Source organism: Callospermophilus lateralis, chromosome X, assembly GCF_048772815.1.
Source record: "Callospermophilus lateralis isolate mCalLat2 chromosome X, mCalLat2.hap1, whole genome shotgun sequence".
In the NCBI taxonomy this organism is placed as follows: domain Eukaryota; kingdom Metazoa; phylum Chordata; class Mammalia; order Rodentia; family Sciuridae; genus Callospermophilus; species Callospermophilus lateralis.
Genome location: NC_135325.1, coordinates 70,480,802 through 70,492,092, shown reverse-complemented (window position 1 = coordinate 70,492,092; position 11,291 = coordinate 70,480,802).

The following is an 11,291-nucleotide window of genomic DNA, read 5'->3' as shown; positions in this document are numbered from 1 at the left end:
ATATCTATATCTATCTATATAATATATAATAAATATATCATATAACAAAACTGGGTCAATCCAGGGAAAATGTGAATTGAATGGTGTCCATAGCATTAACTTTTAAAAATTCAGTTTATCCATAGTATTGGTAAGAAAGTACTTAGCAGGAATTTTGTCCTGTGAAAATTGAAGCTGTCTTTTTTCATCAATATGATGCTTTTTCCTGAGGATGTATGAAATGTCTTTCTAGCTCAGTTTTACTAGATATACTCAAGGCTTTCCATGAAATGGTGAAATGGTTGGATTGCATTTAGGGGTCATATTGCATAAAAATACATATTTTTAAAAGCAAGAAACACACCAAGTATGGCAAGATACATGCATTATAAAAGTGTGTTGAGTAAGAGGACAACAGAGTCATATGTAGCATCACATGATTACTCCAAGGTATATATTTATTGTGCAGAATGCCAAGTAGAATCAATTATTCATTCTATTTAAAGTTTCTATTCCCAAAGCCCAGCTTGGTAATAAGGAACTACAGAATTACATTTGCCTAAGTTAAGTGTGTAAAAGATACAACTTCACTATAGATAGAAGTTTATTAATGCAGGAACTCTTAGATTAATGAAACATTATCTAGTTGAAATTGTACAAAATATATATTTAGATATGTATTCTTTGACAGTAGGGGTGAGAACAAGTTGACAGGGGACAGATATAGGAAATAATGGATAATTGAAATCTGAAAATTCTCATGAAGAGATTTCTAGTAGAATATTGCCAATCTGCAGCTTCCTAAGGTAAATAAAATAATTTAATGATGATAGAAATAAGGACATTCAGAATATATTTGGATATATAAATATATATATTGAATGGGTTAACACATTGTATACATCCACAATAATGGGGTTCTAATTAGAATAAAATATATTTCATGCTTTTATAATTATATCAAAATGGATTCTACTGCCATGTACAACTAAAGTGAACCAATAATTTAAAATAATAAGTCACAAGGATATTAAAAAAAAGATATAAGAATATTCAAGTGGGATTTTCTCTGGGATCCAAAGATTGGTCAACATAATGACAATGAATCAATATGGTGCACTACATTAAAAAATGAAGGATAATATCATATTATAACAATTGATGATGAAGAAAAACATGATAAAAAGTTAAAACTTTTTAATATAAAAATAGTGAAATACTATTAAAAAGAATAAAATTTCCTCAACATAATGAATGCCATAAATGAAAAGCTCACATTAAAACTCATAACTGTGAAAACATAAAAGCATTTCTTCAAGGATGAGGAACAAGGCAAGGGATGCTTAATTGTTTCACTCTGTTCAATGTAGTACTGAATGTGCTACTTAGATAAATTAGACAAGGAAAACAACGTCAGGTCAAATAAAAAAAGAAGAAATAAAGTTTTCTCTATTTTCAGAAGATATGTTTTGATGTATAGAAAAAAACACTAAAGATTGAATAAAATCAGAATAAACAAAATTAGTGAGATTGCAGGATACAAAGTTAATATACAATAATCAGCAATATTTCCATGCATGCACAACACTCTGAAGAGGAAAATTAAAAAAAAAATTCTATTTATCATTACATAAAATGGAATAAAATAATTAGGAATAAACTTAAGAAGATGAAAGTCTTGTACCAGAGCAATTAGACAGACAAAAGAAATTAAAGGCATAAAAATAGGAAAAGAAGAACTTAAAATATCACTATTTGCGGACGACATGATCCTATACCTAGAAGACCCAAAAGGGTCTACAAAGAAACTACTAGGACTAATAAATGAATTCAGCAAAGTGGCAGGATATAAAATCAACACACATAAATCAAAGGCATTCCTGTATATCAGCAACAAAACTTCTGAAACGGAAATGAGGAAAACCACTCCATTCACAATATCCTCAAAAAAAATAAAATACTTGGGAATCAACCTAACAAAAGAGGTGAAAGATTTATACAATGAAAACTACAGAACCCTAAAGAGAGAAGTAGAAGAAGATCTTAGAAGATGGAAAAATATACCCTGTTCATGGATAGGCAGAACTAACATCATCAAAATGGCGATATTACCAAAAGTTCTATATAGGTTTAATGCAATGCCAATCAAAATCCCAAAGGCATTGCTTGTAGAAATAGATAAAGCAATCATGAAATTCATATGGAAAAATAAAAGACCCAGAATAGCAAAAGCAATTCTAAGCAGAAAGTGCGAATCAGGCGGTATAGTGATACCAGATTTCAAACTATATTACAGAGCAATAGTAACAAAGACAGCATGGTACTGGTACCAAAACAGGCGGGTGGACCAATGGTACAGAATAGAGGACACAGAGACCAATCCACAAAGTTACAACTATCTTATATTTGGTAAAGGGGCTAAAAACATGCAATGGAGGAAGGATAGCATCTTCAACAAATGGTGTTGGGAAAACTGGAAATCCATATGCAACAAAATGAAACTGAACCCCCTCCTCTCACCATGCACAAAAGTTAACTCAAAATGGATCAAGGACCTTGATATCAAATCAGAGACTATGCGTCTGATAGATGAAAAGGCTGGCTCCGATCTACATATAGTGGGGTCGGGCTCCAAATTCCTTAATAGGACACCCATAGCACAAGAGTTAATAACAAGAATAAACAAATGGGACTTACTTAAACTAAAAAGCTTTTTCTCAGCAAGAGAAACAATAAGAGAGGTAAATAGGGAACCTACATCCTGGGAACAAATTTTTACTCCTCACACTTCAGATAGAGCCCTAATATCCAGAATATACAAAGAACTCAAAAAATTAAACAATAAGATAACAAATAACCCTATCAACAAATGGGCCAAGGACTTGAACAGACACTTCTCAGAGGAGGACATACAATCAATCAATAAGTACATGAAAAAATGCTCACCATCCCTAGCAGTCAGAGAAATTCAAATCAAAACCACCCTAAGATACCATCTCAGTAAGATTGGCAGCCATTATGAAGACAAACAACAACAAGTGCTGGCGAGGATGTGGGGAAAAGGGTACACTTGTACATTGCTGGTGGGACTGCAAATTGGTGCGGCCAATTTGGAAAGCAGTATGAAGATTCCTGGGAAAGCTGGGAATGGAACCATCATTTGACCCAGCTATGGCCCTTCTCGGTCTATTCCCTGAGGACCTTAAAAGAGCATACTATAGGGATAATGCCACATCAATGATCATAGCAGCACAATTCACAATAGCTAGACTCTGGAATCAACCTAGATGCCCTTCAATAGATGAATGGATAAAAAAAAAATGTGGCATTTATACACAATGGAGTATTACGCAGCACTAAAAATGACAAAATCATGGAATTTGCAGGGAAATGGATGGCATTAGAGCAGATTATGCTAAGTGAAGCTAGCCAATCCTTAAAAAACAAATGCCAAATGTCTTCTTTGATATAAAGAGAGCAACTAAGAACAGAACAGGGAGGAAGAGCATGAGGAAAAGATTAACATTAAACAGAGATGAGTGGTGGGAGGGAAAGGGAGAGAAAAGGGAAACTGTATGGAAATGGAAGGAGACTCTCACTGTTACACAAAATTACATATAAGAGTTTGTGAGGGGAAAGGGGAAAAAAAAAACAAGGGAGAGAATTGAATAACAGCAGATGGGGTAAAGAGGGAAGATGGGAGGGGAGGGGAGAGGGGATAGTAAGGGATAGGAAAGATAGCAGAATACAACAGTCATTATGTAAAAATGTGGAGTTGTAACTGATGTGATTCTGCAACTTGTATTTGGGGTAAAAACGGGAGTTCATAACCCACTTGAATCAAATGTATGAAAGATGATATGTCATGAGCTTTGTAATGTTTTGAACAACCAATAAAAAAAAAAGAAAGTCTTGTACCAAGAAAACTGTAAAACATTAATGAAAGAACTTAAAGAAGATACAAATACATGAAAAGTCATCTCATGTCTATGAATTGAAAAGTTTATTATTAAAATGTTTATGTTACTCAAAGCATTTTCAGGACCTTTCATTACAAAACTAAGGAAAATCTTGAAGATTCATATGGAACCAGCAAAGAGTATGAACAGTAAAAGTAATCTTATGTAATATCCAAAATCAAATAAAAATGTTGATTAAAAACTTAAGTACAAGACCTGCAACTGGAAAACTTTCTGAAGAAAATGTTTTGACATTAATATTTACAATTTTTTTTTGATATATATATAAACCCCAAACCACAGGCAAAAAAAAAAAAAAAGGAAAGTGGAACTAAATCAAACTAACAAAGTTTTGCACATCAGAAAATCAACTAATGAAAGTCCAACTATAAAAAGTAGAAAATTAGTAAAATGCACAACAAAGAATTTAAAATGATACAGTTGAAAATATCACATAACAATAAAAGGCATAATTAAGAAACAATGTAGAAGACACACATAAAATAAACAGAAAGTGTCAAGCATCTTTAAAATAATTACATTAAATACAAATAGATCAAATACTTCCATGAAAAGATTAAAATAGAGATAATGGATTTCTTATGACTATCCAATTATATTCTAAATCCAAGAGACCAGGACATGCTCTTTTGGTCCCTCTCATTCTCAAACCTTCAGTCTTGGACTAAATTAAAACACCAGATTTTCTGTTTCTCCAGCTGGCAGATGAAAAATGAAAACACACACACACACATATTTCTGTACAATTGTAGAACACTGCCTATTACATATTTGGATGCTAGACTTCTTCTAAAGGAAAAGAATTTTAATTATGACTTTTCCAAATTGGTTGCAGGTTTGTGTAATTGGTTAATATGACTAGATTCAAACATGCTAATACCTCTATTTTCAGTAATAAAGAAATGACAATCCACAGTATTAATTGAGATATGTAAAATGACTGCATATCATTGACAGTTTGCAAAAGTTTACTTCACATAAACAATTATTATTGACTACTAATCAACAGCTTATGAGAAGCAAGAAGCTAAGCAAATCCATTTGTAATCGTTTTAAACATTTTTTTTTTTTTTTGGAAACTAAGAAACATAAAACACATTGGCTGATTGCTGCTAATATCACTGAATGAAATGATACAAAAATAGGATTAGCTTAGGCATTTGAATTTACAGATTAATCAATGCCATATCCTAAGAGCTTACCTGGAGGGGAACCTTATTTTTTGAAGGTGCAAAGCTGAATTTGAAATTGCTAATCATCAAATACAGAGATTAATCTTATGGGGAATGACTGAATTACAAAATAAGTTGAACTCATGGTTTCATAGGGTATCTACTGTTGAGAGCACTATAAATGGGAGTAAATGGGATCCCATAACTTGGGATGGCAATTTGTGGGAAGACTGTTGTTGAACATTAAGATATTGAGTCCATAATTTTTGATGAGTCTTCTTTCCTGGAAAAAAAGATCTTCCCAGTCCCAGAGCGTGTGGCCTTCTCACTGCCAATATAAAAGGCTTCATTATCTCTGTAAGAAGTGGTGGCTGCTTCAACCCCAACAGATGTGGCTTCCCTACACTACATGATAACAGCATTCCCACCCATAGTGTTCTATTTACCTCCATCTCAAGAGGATAAACAAGTATTGCCTGAATAAACTGTAATGGAATTCCTTGTGACAGTTGTCATGCAAAACAGTGATGATTCTCCTCATCATGCACCCTCACTTCTCTTTGCTTCTAGAATTATAACTGGACTCAAGTTCCATTGGGCCTCTAAATGGGAGGTACAAAGTATGACCCATGAGAAAGTATGCTACACTTCAAAAGAATGACATTGGTTTACTAGTTAAAATAAGCAGAAATTTAGGGAAGGTTTGTTGAACAGACAATAGAGGAGTGAGATAAATGGTGGAAAATGTAATTAGATCATGATGATTTATTGAAATGGGCCACTAAGTAGAGATACAACATTTAAATGCAGCTCACACTAAGGGTTCTAACAGTTTGGTTCATTGGCTGAAACATAGACCAAAATTTGTCCAACCATTAGTAAGTAAGGAATGCCTGTCCACCCTTAGCCTAATTTAATGTAGAAAAAGGGATTAAAAGACTTAGGGAGACTGGTATTTTAGATTGAATTTATTATGTCTTACTCACCTAAAGGGAAAAGGTCCAGAAGATATTCTTTTCACTATACTTTGAGAGAGAGAAATTTGTGGAGGGGTAGGGACCCAAATATTTGCAGAGTCCCATGATTTCCCTTCGTTGTTGGCCAGACCTTACAGAAAGAAGTAAAGCCACTGAATTGGGAAGCTTAAATGCATGTGAGTAGCTGAATTCCAGGGTGTCAGAGGTTAAGTGACAGTTCTCAATCACCAAAGACAAAGTGATGTAGGTATGATAATAGACAGAAGAGGCCAAAAATGAAGGTAAATAATCTGACTTGGGCAGACTCCTAGCATTGGCTATTTAAGCATCATCTTCTTGGAATTGAAAGAGATAGGAAGCTCACTAAATTTCTACTTGATCTATATAAGCAGAAGACATTTAAGTCAAGTAAGCAAGTATCTAACTTGAATCAAAAACAGCAAGTTCTGGTCCCTCAAACAATTCTCAGACTTGAGCCAGTTTATGGACCCAGAACAACTTGAAAGGATAGGTCAGTTCCACTGGAGGAATAACTCTGGTATAATACTGAAAATGTATACTTTGAATCTTTCTTTCAGTTTTTTCCAAAGGGACATGTGGCCTTCTACCAGGGTAACTGTGCATTAGGAAAAAGGAAATAATCAGAAATTCTGGAGATTAATGGACACTGATTCTGACTGACATGACATTAGGAGACCCAAAACATCAGAGTAGAGACTTATGGAGGTTGGATAATCCATATAATAGTGAGTTAATGGGTCCTTGAACCCATTCTGTGGTTACTTCCCCAGTTTTAGAATGCATAACTAGAATAGGCATACAGAGCAGCTGGCAGAAACCCCACTTTCACTTCCTGATCAATGGTGTGAGGTATATTATGATGGAAAATGCAATTAGAACTGCCTCAATTTAAGAAAATAGTAAATCAAAAGCAATTCCATATCCCAGGAGGGATTGTAGAGATTAGTGCCATAATCAAGGACCTAAAATATGCTGTGATAGTGATCCCCACCACATCCCCATTCAACTCTCCTATTTGGCCTGTGCAAATGACAGATGAATCTTGGAGAAAGACAGTAGATTATCATAAGTTTAACCAAGTTGTGACTCCAATTGCAGCTGTTGGACCAGATGTGTTTTTGTTGCTTGAGCAAATTAACACATCCCCTGGCACCTGGTATACAGCTATTTATCTGGCAAATGTCTGCTCCTCCCCTCCTGTCTATAAGTCCCACCAGAAACAGTTCACTTTCAGCTGGCATGGCAAACAATGCACATTCACTTTCTTACCTCAGGGGCATGTCAATTCTCTATCTCAATGTCATAATTTAGATTTCAAGTTTCTTGCAAATGTTTCCCTTCCACAAGGAATCACACTGGTCGATTATGTTGATGACACTATGCTGATTGGACTTAGTGAGAAGTACCAATTATTCTAAAACACTTGTGTGCTAGAGGTGAGAAATAAACTTGACTATAATTCAAGGTTTCTACTTCATTGAAATTTCTAGTATTCCAGTAGTGTGAATCAGGACCAAATATCCCTTCTAAGATGAAAGATAAGTTGTTGAATCTGAATGTGACACCTTTACAACCAAGAAAAAGACACAATGCCTAGTGGTCCTACTTGGATTTTGGAAGAAATATATCCTCACTTTGGTATAATATTCCAGCCAATAACCAAATAACCTATGAAGCTGCTAGATTTGAGCAGAGTCCAAAATAAAAGTGGTTGTGAAATAGTTCCATGATGCTGTGTAAGCTGCTCTCCCACTTGGACCATATGATCCAATGGATCTAATAGTGCTTGATGTGTGAGTGGATGTTTTTACCAGCCTTCATCAGGCCCTTATAGGTGAAACACAGCAGAGCAGAGCTCTGCCATCATCCTCAGAAAAGTATACTTCCATTGTGATACAACTTTACTTCTGGGATTTAGAAGGGACTGAACCCTTGATTATGAACCACCATGTTACATTGCAACCTGAGCATCCCCTAATGAACAGCATGCAATGGGATTCACCAAGCCATGAAGCTGACCATGTAGAGCAACATTCAGTTATTAAATGGAAATGATATACACATGAACGGGCATGATTAGGCACTGAAGTTACAAATAGGTTACATAAATAACTTGCCCAAATCCCAAGATCTCTACTCCTGTTACTCTGCTCTTTTTCTCCCTGCCTGCCCATGTAGTCCCATGAAGAGTTCCTATGATTAGCTAAAAGAGGAAGAGAAGATCTGGCCCTGATTTGCAGATGGTTCTGCATTTTAAGCAGGGCAGGCATCAAATGAAAGTGCATAGTTGCAGTAATACAGGTCCTTTTTGGTACATCCCTGAAGGGCAAGAATAAAGGCAAATTGTTTAGTGTGCACAACCTGATTGTGTACCTTGCTCGGAATGATAGACAACATTCCATGGTTATACACTGATACATGCACTGTGGAAATTGTTTTGCTAAATGATCAGGGACTTAGAAGGAAAATGACTAGAAAATTGGTGACAGAATTTGAGGATGAAGTATGTGGAAAGACATCCTGACTAGGCAATAATATAAAGATATGTCCTATGTAAATGCTCACCAAAGGATGACCTCAGCAGAGGAGAATTTTTAATAACCAAATTGATAAGATAACAGGTTCTATGGATAACAGTCAGCCTCTTTCTCCACCTAACCCAGTTATTGCCAAATGGGCTCACAAAGTGGCTAGAGTGGCAGGGATAGAGATTATGCCTTGACTCAACAACATGGACTTCTAGTCACCAAGGTTGACATGAACACGGCCACTGCTGTGTGTCCAATCTGCCAGAACTGGAGACCAATACTGAGGTCAGCAATATGGGACCATTTCCCAGGGTGATCAGCCAGATACATGGTGGAAGGTTGATTACACTGGATTGCTTCCATCATTGAGAGAACAGCATTTCATACTTGCTAGAATAGATACTTACTCTGGACATGGATTTTCCTTCTTTGCTTGCAATGCTTCTGGCAAAATTGAAATCTGCAGACTTCCAGATGTTTTATCCACTATCGTTTGCTCTGCTTAAGGAATGCACTTTACAGAAAAAGATGTGCAGCATGAATCCATGCTCATGGAAATATCTGGTCTTACCTTGTTGTTCACCATCCTAAAATCTTGCTAAAAAACCAATAAAATGGTTTTGAAGACTCAGTTACAATGTCATCTATGTGACAATAGCTTGTAGGAGCTATTTGTGCTCTGAATGAGTATCCAATATTTGGTGCTATTTATTTGATTCACATGTTCAGGAATCAAGGAGAGGAAACAGAAGTGGTACTACTCACTATTACCCATAGTGACCCACTAGTAAAATTTTGCTTCTTGTTTCTGTGACTATGTTCCACTGACTTTTATGTTTTAATTCCAGAAACAGGATTGTTTCTATCAGGATAAAAATCATTGATTTTATTGAAATAAAAGTTAAGGCTTTAACCAGGCAACTTTGAGATCCTTGTTCCTCTAAGTCAATAGGCCAAGAAGGGAGTAAAGGTGTTTGCTGGGAGACTGATCCAGAAAATCAAGGGAAAGTTGGACTACTACTCCACAAAGGAAGTAAGAAAGAGGATGCATGCAGTACAGAAGATCTATTAGGGTGTCTATTATATTTCTATGCTCTGTGATTAAGGTCAATGAAAAAACTGTGGCAATCTAACTCAGGCAGAAATTTAGGAATGAAGATTTTAGTCTTCTTGCCAGGTAAAGAACTATGACCAGCTGAAATGCTTGCTGAAGGCAAAGAAAATATAGAATGGGTAGTATACCAGCAAAGGCAATAGGACCAGTTATAGAAAAAAGTATGATGCTATAGTTTACACATGAGATGTCCCCCCAAAGTTCCTGTGTTAATGCAAGAATATTCAGAGCAATAATGATTAGATTACAGAGCTGTAACCTAATCAGCTCATCCTAGCTTGAATGGACTGAATGATAACTGTAGGCAGGTGAGGTGTGGCTGGAGGAGGTGATTCACTAGGGACATGCCCTGAAAGGATTTATCTTCACTGTTTCCCCTCTCCCCTCTCCCTGCTTCCAAGCTGCCATGAGATAAGCAACATTCCTATGACATGCCCTTCAGCTATGAACAGTGGGCCCAAATCAATGGACTTGTCTGACCACGGAATAAACCTCTGAAACCATGAGTCAAAATAAACATCTTTCTCTAAGTTGTTCTTGTCAGGTATTTTGGTCACAGTGATGAAAAGCTGACTAATATAGATAGTAATTGCCAAAGTATTTCCTCATTTAAATGAATATATTTGTGCATATATATAATATGTATATATATGTAATCACAACAAATTTATAATTTTCTCTATTGCCTTATATAACATAAGGTGTAGTAACAAGATTTTTCTTTCTTATTAATATTTCATCACAGTATTTAAGTTATAGGACATGAAGAGAAAACATCCACTCAAAGATTTTACATTCTCTCTGTATAAAAAAAATAGTGAAAATTTAGTTGTATGCAAAAACCTTTTATCAGGATAAGTGTAATTATAATCTTGTCATTGTCTTTAGATTTTGAGTTTGGTTTAGGACAGTTTTATGGATATCAAATTGATGAAGGGTTAACTTGTAATAGTAAATTTTAGGTTTTGACTTGGATAAAGGATGTCCAGATAGATGGTAAACATTAATTCTGGGTGTGTCTATGGGTGTTTGAATTGGTGCACTGAGTAAAGATCATCTTCCTCACCAGTGTGGATGGGCATCATCCAATCTGTTGAGGGCTGCAATATAACAAAAACAAAAACAAAAAACAAACAGAGGAATGGTAACTTTTTTTTCTCTGTTTGAGTTGGAAAATTCATCTTCTCTGGCCCTGAGACCTTAGTACCCCGGTCCTCAAGCAATCAGATTCAGACGAAGACTTATACCAACAACTTTTCTGTCACTCAGAATTTCAGACTTGAGCAAAGTTACACCATTGGCATTTCTGGTTCTCCAACTTGCAGATCATGGAACTTCTCAGCTGCCATTAGTATGTGAGCTAACTCCCATAATAAACATTTAAAACAGAGATGGGGAAGCTTTAGATATAGAGATATAAATCCCATAGCTCCATATCTTTGGAGAACTTTGATTAACACATAGGTAGATAAAAATAATCTTAACATTTTCTGTCTCAGGGTGTCTCTTTCATACCTACA